Source organism: Heterodontus francisci, chromosome 12, assembly GCF_036365525.1.
Source record: "Heterodontus francisci isolate sHetFra1 chromosome 12, sHetFra1.hap1, whole genome shotgun sequence".
NCBI lineage: Eukaryota > Metazoa > Chordata > Chondrichthyes > Heterodontiformes > Heterodontidae > Heterodontus > Heterodontus francisci.
The window spans coordinates 56,047,630-56,065,232 of record NC_090382.1 but is presented as its reverse complement, the minus strand read 5'-3'; the positions used below and the strand labels follow the sequence as shown (position 1 = coordinate 56,065,232).

The 17,603-nt window shown below is 44.2% G+C and overlaps 1 protein-coding gene across 1 annotated transcript in view; it reads right to left on the bottom strand.

Moving 5' to 3' along the window:
• Positions 1-17,226, bottom strand: part of LOC137375598 (complexin-2) — a 362,538-nt gene extending 345,312 nt beyond the window's left edge. Inside the window, exon 1 of the mRNA XM_068042960.1 lies at positions 17,138-17,226. The gene's annotated coding sequence lies outside the window, so the exon portion shown is untranslated. The remainder of the gene's footprint in view (positions 1-17,137) is intronic.
• Between the last annotated feature and the right edge of the window lie 377 nt (positions 17,227-17,603).

Genomic DNA, 17,603 nt, shown 5'->3' with positions numbered 1-17,603 from the left:
CTGTAATCCTCCTCCTGGCTCCACAGGGATACCTTGGGCTCCTTTCCTGATCTACAACTTTGCCGTTCCCCCTTTCCCAAACCCTGCCCATACTTGCCTTGAGGAGGATAGTTTCCTTTGGTCCCTGGTGGACGGCCTGATCCCTTGGGAAATTTTTCTCCCACCTATTCGTGTTAGTGATGTTGCTGCTGGCTTCAAGCAGGAGTAGGGCATTGGGGTATGCAAATAGGACCGAGGAGTTAAAATCTCCTGCAACTCTGACATTGGGGAGCTCGATGATGTATTCCAGATTATAGCTCAAGTTAAAATTGGGGTTCCAGTTTCTGACAACAAAAACAGTTTGACAATATACTGTATTCACTGCTCACAATGCAGTCTCCTCTACATTGGGGAGAACAAATGCAGATTAGGTGATCATTTTGCTGAAATCCCCCATTCAGTCTGTAAGCATGACCTTGAGCTGCCAGTCACTCGCCATTTCAATATTCTGTCCCACTCTCACTCTGACTTCGGCCTCTACCTGCTGCAATGAAACTCCACATAAGCTCGAGGAACAGAACCTTATCTTTCGGTTAGGCATTTTAAACTTACCAGACTCAATATTAAGTTTAACTATTTCAGATAACAACTGCTGCTCCTAGTTTTCAGACCAACAGATGCTGTTGCCATTTACAACTCCTCTAGACCATTAGTTTTGTTCTTTATTTGTCCCATTAACACCCCTTTTGTCTTTTAATCACTCCTGCCCTCCACCCTATCAGATGTTCCCTTTGTATTTTCCTTCACCCCCCATTTCCCCCCCCCCCCCATCCTTTTCCCTGCTTCTGTACTTAAAACCTATCACATCTCTAACCTTTGCAAATTCTGATGAAAGGTCATTGACTTGAAATGCAAACTTCATTGCTCTCTGCAGATGCTGCCTGACCTGCTGGGTGCTTCCAGCACTTTATGTATTTATTTCAGATTTACGGCACTCGCTGTATATTTGCTTTTATGATTGATTAAGAAGTAAGTGAAAGCTTTGACAATTGTGTCTCGACCATACTTGATAGGTAATTGAACTTCATTCTGCATTATGTGGCAGTTTTTAGCATGGTGGAGGTTGCACTGACAGGTCTTGCCACTTCTTTCCATACAGTCTTAACCCTCTTTATGGAGTTTCCTGCTTTTCATACTCGAGTTTGGCCTTTCTAGCCCTGAATTCAAGAAGGAGCACCTCCAATGCATCAGAAAACCTGACAGACTTTGCTCCTGCTAACTAACCCACCCCTGTCCTCCCACCGCACCCCCCCCCCCCATTCCACCCTGCCATCCCCCCTCTCTTTCCAATCTCCCCCCCCCCCCCCCCAGACAATGAGGTTGCTGCTCTATTGAGTCAATGTGCTCCCAATTTTTCTATGAAGTACAGCATCTTGCATTTATTTAAATTGAATTACATCTGCTATATTTCACAGATTTACACATGTATCTGTCATTCTGTAGTTGCTTAGCTGCTTCATCAGGCTGCCCCTCTCCCCTGGAATAGCAGGGGCTGATAAAGATTAGAAACAGTGGAGGCACCAGCAATTGCCAGGAGTCATTTTGCTAGGCTCCATGACATGACATCACTTCCCTGACTCTTTCATCCAATTTCCTAACACTAAGTCAAATTGTTGTAAAAAATCAGAGAAATAATTAGATGACTTGAGCACGTAATCCCATCACATTCAAAGAAGAGCAGTGGAGTTCTAATGGTATCCTGCCCAATATTTCTCAGTCAAATAAGACGCTTAAAAAGCTGTGATTATTTGGGATCTTACTCTTTGGTGTTTGAGAGTCACAGTTGAGCACTAATTGGCTGCCATGTTTCCCTTCATTTCGACAATGACTGCACTTCAGAAAGTAATGAATTAACTGTGAAGGACTTTAGAATGTCCTGAGGATGTGGAATTCTCTATATAAATGCAAGTTTGTTCTTCATGAGACATCAGCACTTTTACCATTTTCTTTCCAGAATAGATGGAGAGAAACTGTTCCCACTGGAAGAAGGGTCGAGAACCGAAGGACACACATTCAAAATGGTTGACAAAAGAACCAAAGGAGATATGAGGAAAAACCTTTTTATGCAGCAAATGGTTAGGAACTGGAATGCACTGCCTGAGAGTGTGGTGGAGGCAGATTCAATCATGGCTTTCAAAAGGGAATTGGATAAGCACCTGAAGGAACATAAAAATTGCAGGGCTATAAGGAAAATGTAGGGGAGTGGGAGTGACTGATTTGCTCTTGCAGGGAGGCAGCAGGGGCTCAATGGGCCAAATGGCCGCCTCCTGTGCTGAAATCATTCTACGATTCTATTCTATGAATTGATTGGAGCTACTTGAATAATTTAAGAAAATGTTAGTTTCCATTTTCCTAGTAATAGATGTTGCAAAATGCTACCCAAAAACTGAACACCCGAAAGAAAACCCAAGAATCTCAGATGAGATTTAAGTTACTATTGTTTGTAAGAAAAAAACATTTTAAGATGTTGTTTTCTGAACACATTTGAAGGTGAAAATGTGATTTGTGAGCATTAATGGCTTTTATACACTTACCTCACAAATCAATGCCATAAATTTGCAACTGACAGTAAATTAAGATACTCAATCAGAAGCTAGTTACCATTATTCAAATTTTCCACTTTAATAAATCTATTTGCATATCATTATGCCGACCAATTACTGTTAGTAAATGTAAATGATTGATATTATGCACTATTCATGACCAAGATGCTAAATGAAGTCCAGAAAAAAATCTGTACAATTGCTGTTAGCTCGTTGCTTAAGCCATAGTTCTACTGCCACACCACAGTACACCCCATTAGAGATTTTGGAGGTCCCCCATGTACTTGTGAACCTCTATACCAGGCAATCAGGGACACTAACCACTAAAATCAGGGACAAAGCATCAGGATTAGAGGTAAGGATTTTTGTCTGCATTCTATGCATTGCATGGATTACATATTCTAGGCCAACTATCCCTTGCAGTCTTTGTTAATATTAAAAATGTAACCATCATCTTGATGAATTTAACTTTGTATTTGCAATATGCAAAAAAGCAGAGACCTCTCCTCTCATAAATGTCACAGCCCAAAAATAGCTAAAATCAATTTATAGAACCAAAATACTGCGGATGCCGGGAGCCTGAAATAAACACAGAAAATGCTGGAAAACATCAGGACAGGCAGCATCTGTGGAGAGAGAAGCAAAGATGATGAACTGAGTTTTAACTTCCCGAGTCACGTGGCAGGGGAGCTCAGCCACTTGCCAGCAATCCCGAAGTTACAGCACCCTTGTTTGTCTGTGGGTTTTTAACACAGCCACTACATTTGCATCCGACTTCTGAGTTTCCCAACCAATTGGAGCGAGTGGGTGTGATGATGATCCGCAGCAGTCTTTTGCAGCTCAACTATTTACAGGGGCCAAGCAAGGATCAAAGTTGAAGCATAGAATCAAAGAAATGTACAGCATGGAAGGAGGCCATTTGACCCATCGTGTCCATACCAGCTAACAAATAGCCGTCTAGCCTAATCCCACTTTGCGGCTCTTGGATCGTAGCCTTGTGGGCTACAGCACTTCAAGTGCATATCCAAGTACTTCTTGAATGTTATGAAGATTTCTGTCTCTAGCACCCTTTCAGACAGTGGTCCAGATCCCCACCACCTTCCAGGTGAAAGACATTTCTCTAAAATCCCTCGTAAACCTCCTATCTCTTACCCTAAAACTATGCCCTCTGGTTATGGGCCACTCAACCAAGGAGAAAAGGGCCTTAATATCTATTCTACCTAGACGCCTCATAATTTTATACACTTCAATTAGGCCTCCCCTCAGCCTCCTATGTTCCAAAGAAAACAAGCCTAATCTACCTAATCTTTCCTCAGAACTAAAATTCTCCAGTCCAGGCAACATCCTTGTAAATTTCCTCTGTAATTTCTTCAATGCAATCACATCTTTCACATAATGCAGTGACCAGGACATAAGCAACAGGGGAAGGAGTAGGCTATTCGACCCCTTGAGCCTACTCCACTAGTCAATAAGATCATGGCTGACTGTAGCTTTAATTCCACTTTCCTGCCTTCCCCACCACCCCCCCTCCCCCCATAACCCTTGACTTTGTGTAGATCCAAAAATCTGTCTAACTCAGCCTTGAATGTATTCAATGACCCAACCTCAACTGCTCCCTGGGAAAGAAAATTCCAAAAATTAATGATTCTCTGAGAGAAGAAATTCCTCCTCATCTTAATGGAGGGGAAACATCTTCTCAGCCTCTGCCCTGTCAAGCCCCCTCAGAACCTTATGTTTCAATAAGGTTACCTCTCATTCTTCTAAACTCCAATGAGTATAGGCCCAACTTCAATCTTTCCTCAAAAGACAACCCCTTCATCCCAGGAATCAGTTAGTCAATGTTTTCTGAACTGCTTCCTTTTTTTCTTTTTTTGTCTTTATTTTTACAGCACAGGAGGCCATTCGGCCTATCGTGTCCGCACCAGCTCTATGAAAGAGCAATTCCCTCAGTTCTATTCCCCTGCTTTCTCCCGATAACCCTGCACATTCTTCCTTTTCATATAACTGTCTAATTCCCTTTTGAATGCTTCAATTGAACCTGCCTCCACCACTTTCTCAGGCAGCGCATTCCAGACCTTAACCACTCACTGCGCGAAAAGGTTTTTCTTCATGTCACGTTTGCTTCTTTTACCAAATACTTTAAATCTGTGCCCTCTCGTTCTTGATCCTTTCACAAGTGGGAATAGTTTCTTTCTGTCTACTCGGTCCAGACCCCTCATGATTTTTGAATATCTCTATCAAATCACCTCTCGGCCTTCTCTTCTCCAAGAAAAACAGTCCTAACTTCTCCAATCTATCTTTAATAACTGAAATTCCCCATCCCTGGAACTATTCTCATGAATCTCTTCTGTACTCTCTTCAATGCCCTCACGTCTTTCCTCAAGTGCGGCGCCAAGAATTGGACGCAATACTCCTGCTGAGGCCGAACTAGTGTTTTATACAAGTTCAACATAACTACCTTGTTCTTGTACTCTATTCCTCTATTAATAAAGCCCAGGATACTGTATGCTTTACTAACTGCTCTCACAATCTGTTGTGCCACCGTTAATGACTTATGCACATATACATATTGTGCCCTTTATTCTATATTGTTTCTCCATGTTCTTGCTACCAAAATGAATCACCTCACATTTCTCAGCATTGAACTTCATTTGCCACCTGTCTGCCCATTCCACCATCTTGTCTTTGTCATTTTGATGTTCTACACTATTCTCACATGTTCACAATGCTCCCAAGTTTTGTATCATCTGCAGACTTTGAAATTGTGCCCTGTACACCAACGTCTAGGGCATTAATATATTATCAGGAAAAGCAAGGGTCCCAACACTGATCCCTGGGGAACTCCACACCAAACCTTCCTCCAGCCCGAAAAACATCCATTAACCACTACTCTGTGTTTCCTGTCACTCAACCAATTTCATATCCATGTTGCTGCTGTCCCTTTTATTCCATGAGCTACAAGTTTGCTCACAAGTCTGTTGTGTGGCATTGTATCAAATGCCTTTTGAAAGTCCATGTACACCACATCAACAGCATTGCCCTCATCAACCCTCTGTTACCTCCTCAAAAAAACTCCAGCAAGTTAGTTAAACATGATTTTCCCTTAAGAAATCCATGCTGGCTTTCCTTAATTAACTCGCATTTGTCCATGTGACTATTGATTTTGTCCCGAATTATTATTTTCTAGAAGTTTTCCCACCACCAAAGTTAAACTGACTGACCTGTGGTTGCTGGGCTTATCTTTACACCCTTTTTTGAATAAGGATGTAACGTTTGCAATTCTCCAGTGCTCTGGCACCAGCCCTGAGACTAAGGAAGACTGAAAAATTAAGGCCAGTGCCTCTGCAATTTCCACTCTCTCTTCCCTTATTATCCTTGGATGCATCTCAGCTGGCCTGGTGCTTTATCCAATTTAAGTTCAGACAGCCTATCTAATACTTCCTCTTGATCAAATTTGAACTCCTCTAATGCAAGTATAGACCTCCTTAAGTAAGGAGATCAAAAATGTACGCAGTTTATACGTATATAAAGAGCAAGAGGGTAGCCAGGGGAAGGGTTGGCCCACTCAAGGACAGAGGAGGGAATCTATGCATGGAGCCAGAGGAAATAGACGAAGTACTAAATGAGTACTTTGCATCAGTCTTCACCAAAGAGAAGGACTTGATGGATGATGAGTCTAGGGAAGGGAGTGTAGGTAGTCTGGGTCATGTCGTTATCAAAAAGGAGGAGGTGTTGGCGTCTTGCAAAGCATTAAGGTAGATAAGTCCCCAGAGCCTGATAGGATCTACCCCAGAATACTGAGGGAGGCAGGGGAGAAAATTGCTGGGGCCTTGACAGAAATTTTGTATTCTCATTGGCTACAGGTGAGGTCCCAAAGGACTGGAGAATAGCCAATGTTCCTTTGTTTAAGAAGGGCAGCAAGAATAATCCAGGAAATTATAGGCCAGTGAGCCTTTTGTCAGTGGTAGGGAAATTATTGGAGAGGATTCTTCGGGACAGGATTTACTCCCATTTGGAAACAAATGAACTTATTAGCGAGAGGCAGCATGGTTTTGTGAAGGGGAGGTTGTGTCTCACTAACTTAATAGAGTTTTTTGAAGAAGTGATGGAGATAATTGATGAAGGAAGGGCCGTGGATGTTGTCTACGTGGACTTCAGTAAAGCCTTTGACAAGGTCCCTCATGCAGACTGATACAAAAGGTGAAGTCACACGGGATCAAAGGTGAGCTGGCAAGATGGATACAGAACTGGCTCTGTCATAGAAGACAGAGGGTAGCAGTGGAAGGGTGCTTTTCTGAATGGAGGGCTGTGACTAGTGGTGTTCCGCAGGGATCAGTGCTGGGACCTTTGCTGTTTGTAGTATATATGTGATTTGGAGGAAAATGTAGCTGGTCTGATTAGTAAGTTTGCGGACGACACAAAGGTTGGTGGAGTTGCGGATAGTGATGAGGATTGTCAGAGGATACAGCAGGATATAGATCGGTTGGAGACTTGGGCAGAGAAATGGCAGATGGAGTTTAATCCGGACAAATGTGAGGTAATGCATTTTGGAAGGTCTAATACAGGTGGGAAGTATACAGTAAATGGCAGAACCCTTAGGAGTATTGACAGGCAGAGAGATCTGGGCATACAGGTTCACAGGTCACTGAAAGTGGCAATGCAGGTGGATAAGGTAGTCAAGAAGGCATACGGCATGCTTGCCTTGATCAGTCGGGGCATAGAGTATAAAAATTGGCAAGTCATGCTGCAGCTGTACAGACCCTTAGTTAGGCCACACTTCCAGAAGGATGTGGAGGCTTTGGAGAGGGTACAGAAGAGGTTTACCAGGATGTTCCCTGGTCTGGAGGGCATTAGCTATGAGAAGTTGGATAAACTCATTGTTTTCACTGGAATGATGGAGGTGGAGGGGTGACATGATAGAGGTTTAAATAGTTATGAGTGGCATGGACAGAGTGGATAGTCAGAAGCTTATTCCCAGGCTGGAAGAGTCAGTTACTAGGGGACATAGGTTTAAGGTGCGAGGGGCAAAGTTTAGAGGGGATGTGCGAGGCAAGTTCTTTAGACAGTGGGTGGTGAGTGCCTGGAACTTGCTGCCGGGGGAGGTGGTGGAAGCAGGTACGATAGCTATGTTTAAGAGGCATCTTGACAAATACATGAATAGGATGGGAATAGAGGGATACGGACCCCGGAAGTGCAGAAGGTTTTAGTTTAGACAGGCATCAAGATCGGTGCAGGCTTGGAGGGCCGAATGGCCTGTTCCTGTGCTGTATACTGTTCTTTGTTCTTTGTACTCTAGGTGTGGTCTCACCAATGCCCTGTACAATTGTAGCAAGAATTCCCTACTTTTATACTCCATCCCCCTTGCAAAAAATGTCAACATTCCATTTGCCTTCCTGATTATGTGCTGTACCTGCATGCTGATTTTTTTTTTTTTGTGATTCATGTACAAGGACACCTAGATCACAGCAGTGACTCACCGACCAATCACCTTACAGCTCTCCTGTGATATCACTGTTGGCTTTTTTTTTTCAAAGCTCTGGTGTGCTGCCGCTGCACTTTTAAACTCTGCTGGTCTCACTCAGTCTCGCTCCTTCCCGCTGCACTTTTAAACTCTGCCGGTCTCACTCAGTCTCGCTCCTTCCCGCTGCACTTTTAAACTCTGCTGGTCTCACTCAGTCTTGCTCCTTCCTGCTGCACTTTTAAACTTTGCCGGTCTCACTCAGTCTTGATCCTCACTGTCCCTCATAGCATTTTGTAGTGTCTGTCCATGTAAATAATATTTTGCTTTTCTGTTCTTCCTGCAACGTGGATAACCTCACATTTTCCCACATTATACACCATCTGCCAAATTTTTGTCCACTCACTTAACCTATCTATATCTCTTTGTAAACACTTTGTGTCCTCTGCACAACTTGCTTTCCTACCTGTCTTTGTACTGCAGCCAAATTTGTGGATGATACACTCGGCTCCTTCATCTAACTCATTGATAGTTGATAGCAAATAGTTGACAACCTAGCACTGATCCCTGTGGCACTCCACTAGTTACAGTTTGCCATCCTGAAAATGCCCCATCTATCCTAACTCTGTTTCCTGTTAGTTAGCCAATCCTCTATCCGTGCAAATATATCACCCCCAACACCATGTGCTCTTATGTGTAGTAACCTTTTATGTGGCACCTTATCGAGTGCCTTTTGGAAATCCAAATATTCTATATCTACTCGTTCACCTTTTTCCACCCTGCTTGTCACTTCCTCCAAGAACGCTAATAAATTTATCAAACACCATCTCCCTTACATAGCAATGTTGACTCTGCCTGATTGTAGTTTGATTATCTAAATGTCCCACTACCACTTCCCCAATAATGGATTCAAGCATTTTCCCAATGACAGATGTTAGGCTAATTGCCTATAGTTTCCTGTTTTCTGTCAGCACCCACCCCACTGCTCCCCCCCCCCCCCCCCCCCCCACCCAGACCCCGCTTTCTTGAATAGATGTGCAGTGGCAATGGGAAGGAGCGAGACTGAGTGAGACAGGCAGAGTTTAAAAGTGCAGCGGCAGCGCGCCGGCGTTTTGAAAAAGAAATGCCAACAGTGACGTCACAGGAGAGCTGTAAGGTGATTGGTCGGTGAGTCACTGCCATTAGGGAATAGCTGTAAATAGCTGAGTAAGTATCTCGGGTAAGTAAACTTTTAAAGTTTTAAGTTTATTTCAAATATAGTAGGTAGTGTTTTTTTTTTAAAGGAGTTCTGTAGTAATGAGGTCCAGGGAAGAAGGGCCCGAGAGTAACTGATACTTTTGGACATTAAGATCTTCCAAAAAGCTTAGTTTAATTTAAAGGGTTAAGTCATGGCAGGAGAGCTCAAAGCCATGGTGTGCTCCTCGTGTTCCGTGTCGGAAGCCGGGGACATTTCCAGTGCCCGGGACCAGCGTGTGTGCAGGAAATGTATCCAGCTGCAGCTCCTGGAAGCCTGGGTTTCGGAGCTGGAATGGCAGCTGGGGACACTGGAGCATCCACGAGGCGGAGAGTATCGTGGATAGCACATAGAGAGGTGGTCACACCGCAGGCTCAGACCCCACAGGAGGCAGAGCAAGAGGACTAGACAGGCAGTTCGGGAATCTCCTGTGGCTATTCCCCTGCAAAACAGATATACCGCTTTGGATGCTGTTGGGGGGGAATGGCCTCTCAGGGGAAAGCAGCAACAACCCAATTCGTTGCACCATGGTTGACTCTGCTGCACAGGGGAGGAGTGAGAAGTGTGGGAACGCAATAGTTATAGGGAATTCAATTGTAAGGGGAATCGATAGGTGTTTCTGTGGCCGCAAATGAGACTCCAGGATGGTATGTTGCCTCCCTGGTGCTAGGGTCAAGGATGTCTCAGAGCGGTTACAGGACATTCTGAAGGGGGAGGGTGACCAGCCAGTGGTTGTGGTACACATTGGTACAAATGACATAGGGAAAAAAAGGACGTGGTCCTAAAAGCAGAATATAGGGAGCTAGGAAGTAAGTTGAAAAGTTGGACCTCTGAGGTAGTGATCTCGGGATTACTACCAGTGCCACGTGCTAGTCAGAGTAGAAATAACAGGATATATCGGATGAATACATGGCTGAAGAGATGATGTGAGAGAGAGGGGAATATGCAGCGAGACCTGGGTGTTCTCATACACCAGTTGCTGAAGGTAAGCATGCAAGTGCAACAGGCGGTAAAAAAGGCAAATGGTATGTTGGCCTTCATAGCAAGAGGATTCGAGTACAGGAGCAGGGATGACTTGCTGCACTTATACAGGGCCTTCATGAGGCCACAGCTGGAATATTGTGTGCAGTTTTGGTCTCCTTATCTGAGGAAGGATGCTCTTGCTATAGAGGGAGTGCAGCGAAGGTTTACCAGACTGATTCCTGGGATGGTGGGACTGACGTATGAGGAGAGATTGAGTCGGTTAGGATTATATTCACTGGAATTCAGAAGAGTGAGGGGGGATCTCATAGAAACCTATAAAATTCTAACAGGACTTGACTGGGTAGATGCAGGAAGGATGTTCCCGATGGTGGGGGAGTCCAGAACCAGGGGTCATAGTCTAAGGATACGGGGTAAACCTTTCAGGACTGAGATGAGAAGAAATTTCTTCACCCAGAGAGTGGTGTGAGCCTGTGGAATTCACTACCACAGAAAGCAGTTGAGGCCAAAACATGGTATGTTTTCAAGAAGGAGTTAGATATAGTTCTTGGGTCGAAAGGGATCAAAGGGTATGGGGCGAAAGCAGGAACAGGCTACTGAGTTGGATGATCAGCCATGATCATAATGAATGGCGGAGCAGGCTCGAAGGGCCGAATGGCCTACTCCTGCTCCTATTTTCTGTGTTTCTATGTTTCTAACCAGAGTGTGACAGGAAGGAACAGAGTGTACAAACATAAGAGTGCACCAACAAATAAGGTCAGTGTAAGGAAAAAGACATAATTAAAGGCTCTTTATCTGAATGCACACAGCATTCATAACAAGATAGATGAATTGATGGCACAAATAGAAATAAATGGGTATGATATGATAGCCATTACAGAGATGTGGGGGTAATTTTATGCTCTTTCCCCGCAGTGGATTTGGAGGTGGGGAGGGCATATTTTACACCTAGTAATGTGTAATGAGACAGAGTTAATAAATGACCTCATGGTGAAGGATCCTCTAGGCAAGAGTGATCATAATATGATAGAATTTCACATTCAGGTAAAGGGCGAGAGGTTTGGGTCTGAAACTAGTGTCTTACCCTTGTAAATGCATTTATTTAAGTTTATGAAGACAGAGTTGGCTAAAATGGACTGGGAAAATAGGTTAAAAGGTAAGGCAATAGAGAAGCAGTGGCAGGCATTTAAGGAGATACTTCATAACTCTCAATAAAGATATATTTCATTGAGAAAGAAAGAAAGACTCTGAAGAATGCATCATCTGTGGCTAACTAAGGAAGTTAAGGATGCTATCAAAATGAAATAAAAGGTAAATGCTGTAAAGCTTAGATGTAGGCCAGAAAATTGGGATAATTTTGGAAACCAGAAGTGGGTGACTTTTTAAAAAAAAAAAAGGAGGGAGAAATTAGAGTACGAGAGTAAACTAGCAAGAAATATAAAAACAGTTAACAAATGTTTCTAGAAATATATAAAAAGTAAGAGTAGCTGAAGTAAGTATTGGTCTCAGAGAATGAGAACTGCACGTAGAACTCCAGCTGTGGCTAATTAGTGTTATATACATTTTCAGCATAACCTCCCAACTCATGTATTCTGGCCTCAGCTAACAAAGGCAAGTATCCCATATGTCTTCTTGACCACCTTATCTTCCTGTCCAACCCCTTCAGAGATCGGTGGACGTGCACTCCAAGGTCCCTGTGTTCCTCTACACTTCTCAGCATCCTACCATTTATTCTGTGTTCCCTTGCCTTGTTAGCCTTCCCAAATTGTATTACCTCACAGTTCTCTGGACTGAACTCCATTTGTCATTGTTCCACCCGCCTGACTCATCCATTGATGTCTTCCTGCAGTCTACAGCCTTCTTTTCCATTATCAACCACGTGGCCAATTTTTGTATTGTTTGCAAATTTCTTAATCAAACCACTTACATTCAAGTCCAAATCATTGATGTATACCACAAAAAGCAGAGTACGCAGTACTGAGCCCCACTGGAAACAGCTTTCCAGTCACAAATACCCGTCGTCCATTAATCTTTGTTTTCTGCCTCTGAGTCAATTTTGGATCCAATGTGCCACTTTGCCTTGGATCCCTTGAGCTTTTACTTTTGTGACCAGTCTGCTATGTGAGACCTTATCAAAAGCCTTTCTAAAATCCATGCAGACGAAGTCAAATGCTGTACCCTCATTGACCCTCCTTGTTACCTCCTCAAAAAAATTCAATCATGTTCGTCTAACACAACCTTCTCTTAACAAATCCAAATTGATTGTCTTTGATTAATCTGTGTCTTCCTAAAAGATTTATCCTGTCTCAGAATTTTTTCCAATCCTTTTGCCACCATCGTGGTTCAGCTGACTGGCCTGTAATTACTCCGTCTATACCTTTCTCCCTTTATAAACAATGGTATAACAATAGCTGCCCTTCAGTCCTCTGGCACCACAACCAGGGAGGATTGGAAAATGACGATCAGAGCCTTCGCTATTTCTTCTCTTGCTTCCCTTAGCAGCCTAGGATACATTTCGTTTGGGCTTGGGGATTTATCCCCTTTCAAAGATGTTAAACGCCTCAATATTTCCTCTCACTATATTAATTTCATCTAATATTTCACACTCCTACTCCCTGATTGCAATGACTAATCGTTCCTCTCTTTTGTAAAAACAGACACAAAGTATTCATTAAGAACCATACCAACGTGTTCTGCCTCCACACATAGGTTACCCTTATAGTCCCCAATTGGCCATATTCTTTCTTTAGTTATCCTCTTGCTCTTTATATATTTATAAGGTTTTCCTTGATTTTACTTGCCAATATTTTTTCATGCCCTCGCTTTGCTTTCTTAATTTCCTTTTTAATTTTGCCCCTGCACTTTTTAGACTGTTCTCAGTTTTCTGCAGTATTGAGCACTCGGTATCTGTCATAAGCTTCCATTTTTTTTCAATATCCTCTCCTTTAAACACCTCTACATCGGGGGCCCAAGATTTGTTAGTTCCACTGTTTTTCTTTAAGGAAATATACTTGCTCTGAACCCTCACTATCTTTCTTGAGTGCCTCCCACTGATCTGGCACTGATTTACCTTCAAGTAGCTGCATGGTAGAGGTCTTCAGACAGAACCAAGGGCTGCAGAAATAGAGACACAATGGGATGAATTCGGCGGTGGGCTGGGAAATGGGCGCCGTTCCCATTGGGCACGTGGATGGCCACCCCACCGCAATCGCATGGCTGGTGGCCATTTTGCATACTGGAGGTATGGGGGGCAGGAGGTAAGATGCCAAATACAGCACTAGAGCAGGTGCTGGCACCATATTTAAAGGCCTGCCAGCCCTGCAGTCACTCCTGCCTGTTTTGAAAAGGCTGCTTTCCTGAGTGACCCTTGTTGGCCCAGGACCCGTTGTGCTGCCTGATAGGCAAGGAGCTAAACCCAAGCCTGCAGAAACCATAGCTGAAGGAAGACATAGGGTGGCCCCAAGGTTTAGCGATGCCTCCCTCGGGATTCTCCTTCATGCTGCAAGGGAAAGGTGGGAGGTCCTCTTCCCCAGCGATAGCAAGGAAAGTCTTCCTGCCTGACCAAGCAAGCCTGGATGGAGATTGCTGAGGAGGTCAGCAGCTGTGGGGTCACCCCCTGATCATGGGTACAGTGTCGTAGGAGGGTCAATGACTTCATTCATTTTGCCAAGGTGATTGCTCCTTACCGCTCTCCATTTTAGGGATTCCACATGGAAATGCAACAGGAAGCAGAACATAGGGAGGGAGGCACAGCAGAAGCACTGGCAAGGGGAATTAAGCATCACCTCATCCTGACAGATGCATGGCTACTTCTCAGCCACTGGCTACCTTCTTTCACAGCTCACCCCCATTAACTCCCCTGAAAGCTGACAGGACCATGAGCTGTATAGGAAACCCCAGTAGGGGACAAGGGGCTGCCACTAGCAGAACTGTCATGCTGATTTCTATGTGAAGTATGACTATCTCCCTCTTTCCACTTGCAGGACAAGATGACCATAACAGCAGGGAGACATCCTGAACTGGTGGAGGCATCCCAGACATCAGGTCTCTCTCCACGGCTGAGGAGGAGGCACTAGAATTTTTGGTGACCCAGGTCGGCTGCTCAACAGTAAATGGAGTGACTGGCATCTCTATGCAAGAGAGTGAGGATTGTTTTCCATCAACATACAGTTTTCCATCACTTCTAGAGACCCACATCACACATGGTTGGCATGATGAGATCTGCTCATCCTAACCCTTACATGTTTTTGTTCCCTCATGCATGTCAGCATTCGCAGGAGACTCTAGTAAAACGGGAACATAATTCCACCTCTGAGGAGGAGGAGCAGTCAGAGGATGCACCATCCCATGACTCTCCTGCACCTGCCACCAGCGCAGATACTTTCACCTCAGTGGGTTTCCGCTCAGCTGTAGAATTAGGGTCACAAGCTGGTGACAGCACCGCACATGTGTCTGAGCAGCTGGCTGAGGCAGCCGAGACCTCTGACAGTCAGAGGACTCTGGGTGGCCGGCCCCATGCTGAGTCCCAAGCGCATGACGAGCCCCTGGTGTCGCCAGCACAGGGCATGCTGGAGTTTCAGCGAGAGGTAAGGCAACATCTGGTGGAGATGCCAGAGACAATACGCAGCCATGAGCTGATGATGGAGGGGTCCATCCATGCCAAGAGTGCGGTCATGTCTCAAGCATGTGAGCACATGGCTTCCTCCATCGAGAGGTTGGCAACCCTCATGGTGAGCCAGATCCCACTGATGTATACAGACCTGCATACCATTGCCTTGGCAATGAGCTTGATGCAGCAGTGGCAAGGCAAGAAAAAGACGAGGCCTCTGGAGTCTTCTCCAGCTCCTCATCCTTCTCTGGTCAGTAGAGAGGTTCATGTGTGCCTTGAGAGGGAAGAGGAGGCTACCCTCCACATCTGGGGCCTCCCCTTAGGGTGCTCTGAGTGCGGACAGCGGCTCCTCAGTCCCTCCCCCAGTGAGCCCAGCTCCAGCAGCAGTGACGCCTGAGGAGAGTCCTACATCTGTGCAGGAAACCCTCAGGCATTTGGGGCCCTCCAGGCCTCAGGCAGCCAGAGGATTCATCACAGGCCAAGAGGCAGCCTGCCTCCAGCCCAGCTGCTGGCGATAGGCTCACACCTTGGAGAAGCACTCGCAAACATAGAAAACGAAACATCTAGACTCAATTGGGGGTTCATGGGTGTTTGATATCTGAAATGTAATGTTTCAGATAAATTTCTTTTGTTCAAACCATTAATGTTCATTATTCTATCAAGCTCTGCTGACTTCACCCTTTCCCCTTAGTGGAAAGCCAATGTAAGCACATGCCTCATTTAAATATGATCTCCCATGGGCAGTAGCATGTGGTTTAGCTGTGCACTAGGCACAGAACACAAATGGAAAGGAAGCAACGACCTACATACATTCAGGTCAGTCTTTATCGTTTTCTCGGTGAATGGCCATCAGGGTGGCTGGAAGAGGGTAAGTATTTGATAGTCTTTTGCCTCCTTGGCCTGTAGTTTAATGTGCCTGGTCTACGGTGCAAGGGCTTTAACATTCAATGCTGCTTGCTCCTCTCCCTCTTTCACATCCTCCTCATCAGTGGAGGACTGGTGTTCCATCATCTGCTCTTCATGCAAGGCTTCCCCCCTCTGCAGTGTTAGATTGTGCAGAGCACAACAGACCGCCACGATACGTGAGACCCTCGCTGAGGCATAACGCTGCCTTGGTGCTTTCCTGCCGCTGACCAAATCCTGAACCGATGCCATGACATTGGATTTCTGGGCAGACTCAAATGACGCTATTCTCTGGCCACCCCCACCTCCATTTCCACGCCAAATGTTGCACTAAATTCTGCCCATTTTCGCAAGGTATCACCACACTTCTCCGATGCGTCTTGGGGCTTGATGTTGTCGGCTGTAAGGTCCCACAGGGAGATTCTGTTCCCTGCAGATGAGAAGAAGAAGCCTGCCTCCGAAAAGAAGCAGCTGTAGTTGGAAGTGATTGAGGAGGTCAGCAGAAGTATTGCGGTACCACATTCTTGGATATAGGGGAAAACCCCTGCCTTCTTTTGTGAAGAAAAGGAAATTAGTCATTTGAGAAATGAATTAGAAACAGAATTGCATACATTAGAGCTTCTACATACCATTGTGTGATTTCACACTCAGCATGACAAAATTATTTTCTCAAGCGATGAGAAGGTGTTTATCCAGGTAATAGGAATTGGTGTCTGCACAACACTCACTGTCTGAAATTGCTATTAAACTGCTGATAAAATAGTGCCAACATTTTTGAGAATCTGCAACCCATTACTTTGAATGGGAAGCAGACAGTGTGAGCTGAATCAGTCTCCAAGTGTCTACTATATCATAACCGAACACAGTTCTTGCTGCAAAAGCTCTCCTGAATCAATATCACCACAAACACTCACATATGGATTCTGAAACCAAAGTATTTGCAGTTTCAGCCTGTTAACATGTTACTGACCTAACGTAGATACAGTCCTGCAGCAGCCCCACTGTCTGCTAACGTAATAGGTAAGTTTGGCCTTTGTAAACTTAATTGTTATTACAGTCTCCAAAATGTACATTCTTTTTGGTATCTAACAGTTATTGAAATTATTTTGCAGAGTCATCATTCCCTACATAATCAACCTATACACTGATGAATCTGTGGATAAATTTTGTGAACCATTTTAACCAGAAAATAGGAAAATGAGAAAGACAAGTAAAGGAAGACTTTCCTAACCACCTACCATAGCACTTTAAATTATAAAAAGTCACAAGCCTTTAAATTAAAACAGATGGAAACAACACTTTTACAGGATTATATATAACAGGAACTGTTCCAGATTAACACTGAATAAAAATATTGAAAGAATAATTACCATTGCAGAAAGACCAATTGAAATACCTCCACAACAAAACCACACAGAATGTATCCAGGGATCCTTAAACAAGTCACTGTATCCAATCCCCTCGGCAATGACTCACGATGAGTTAATCAATGCCACTTCATAAGTAACCAGAGAAATAGAAAACATCAGAAGATTTCCTTCCCCAACCTACATTTTGAATTCAGCTGTAGATCCAATGTATGAATTGAAAGCATGCTGAAAGAAAAAAAAAATCAAAGGGTCAACAAGTCTAGTGATGAAATGTTGCTAGATCAATCCCACCTTCCCTCTCCCTTCTCATTATACCTCTCTATGACAAATAGTTCAGCACAATTTAAACCATAAAACAAACAAAAATATTTTCCTTATCTGTTTGAGATGTGACTGATCACACTTTAATTGTGCTTACTGCTGATCCAGTACTCCCCAGGCTGCAGTATATATAGATTAGAGTCTG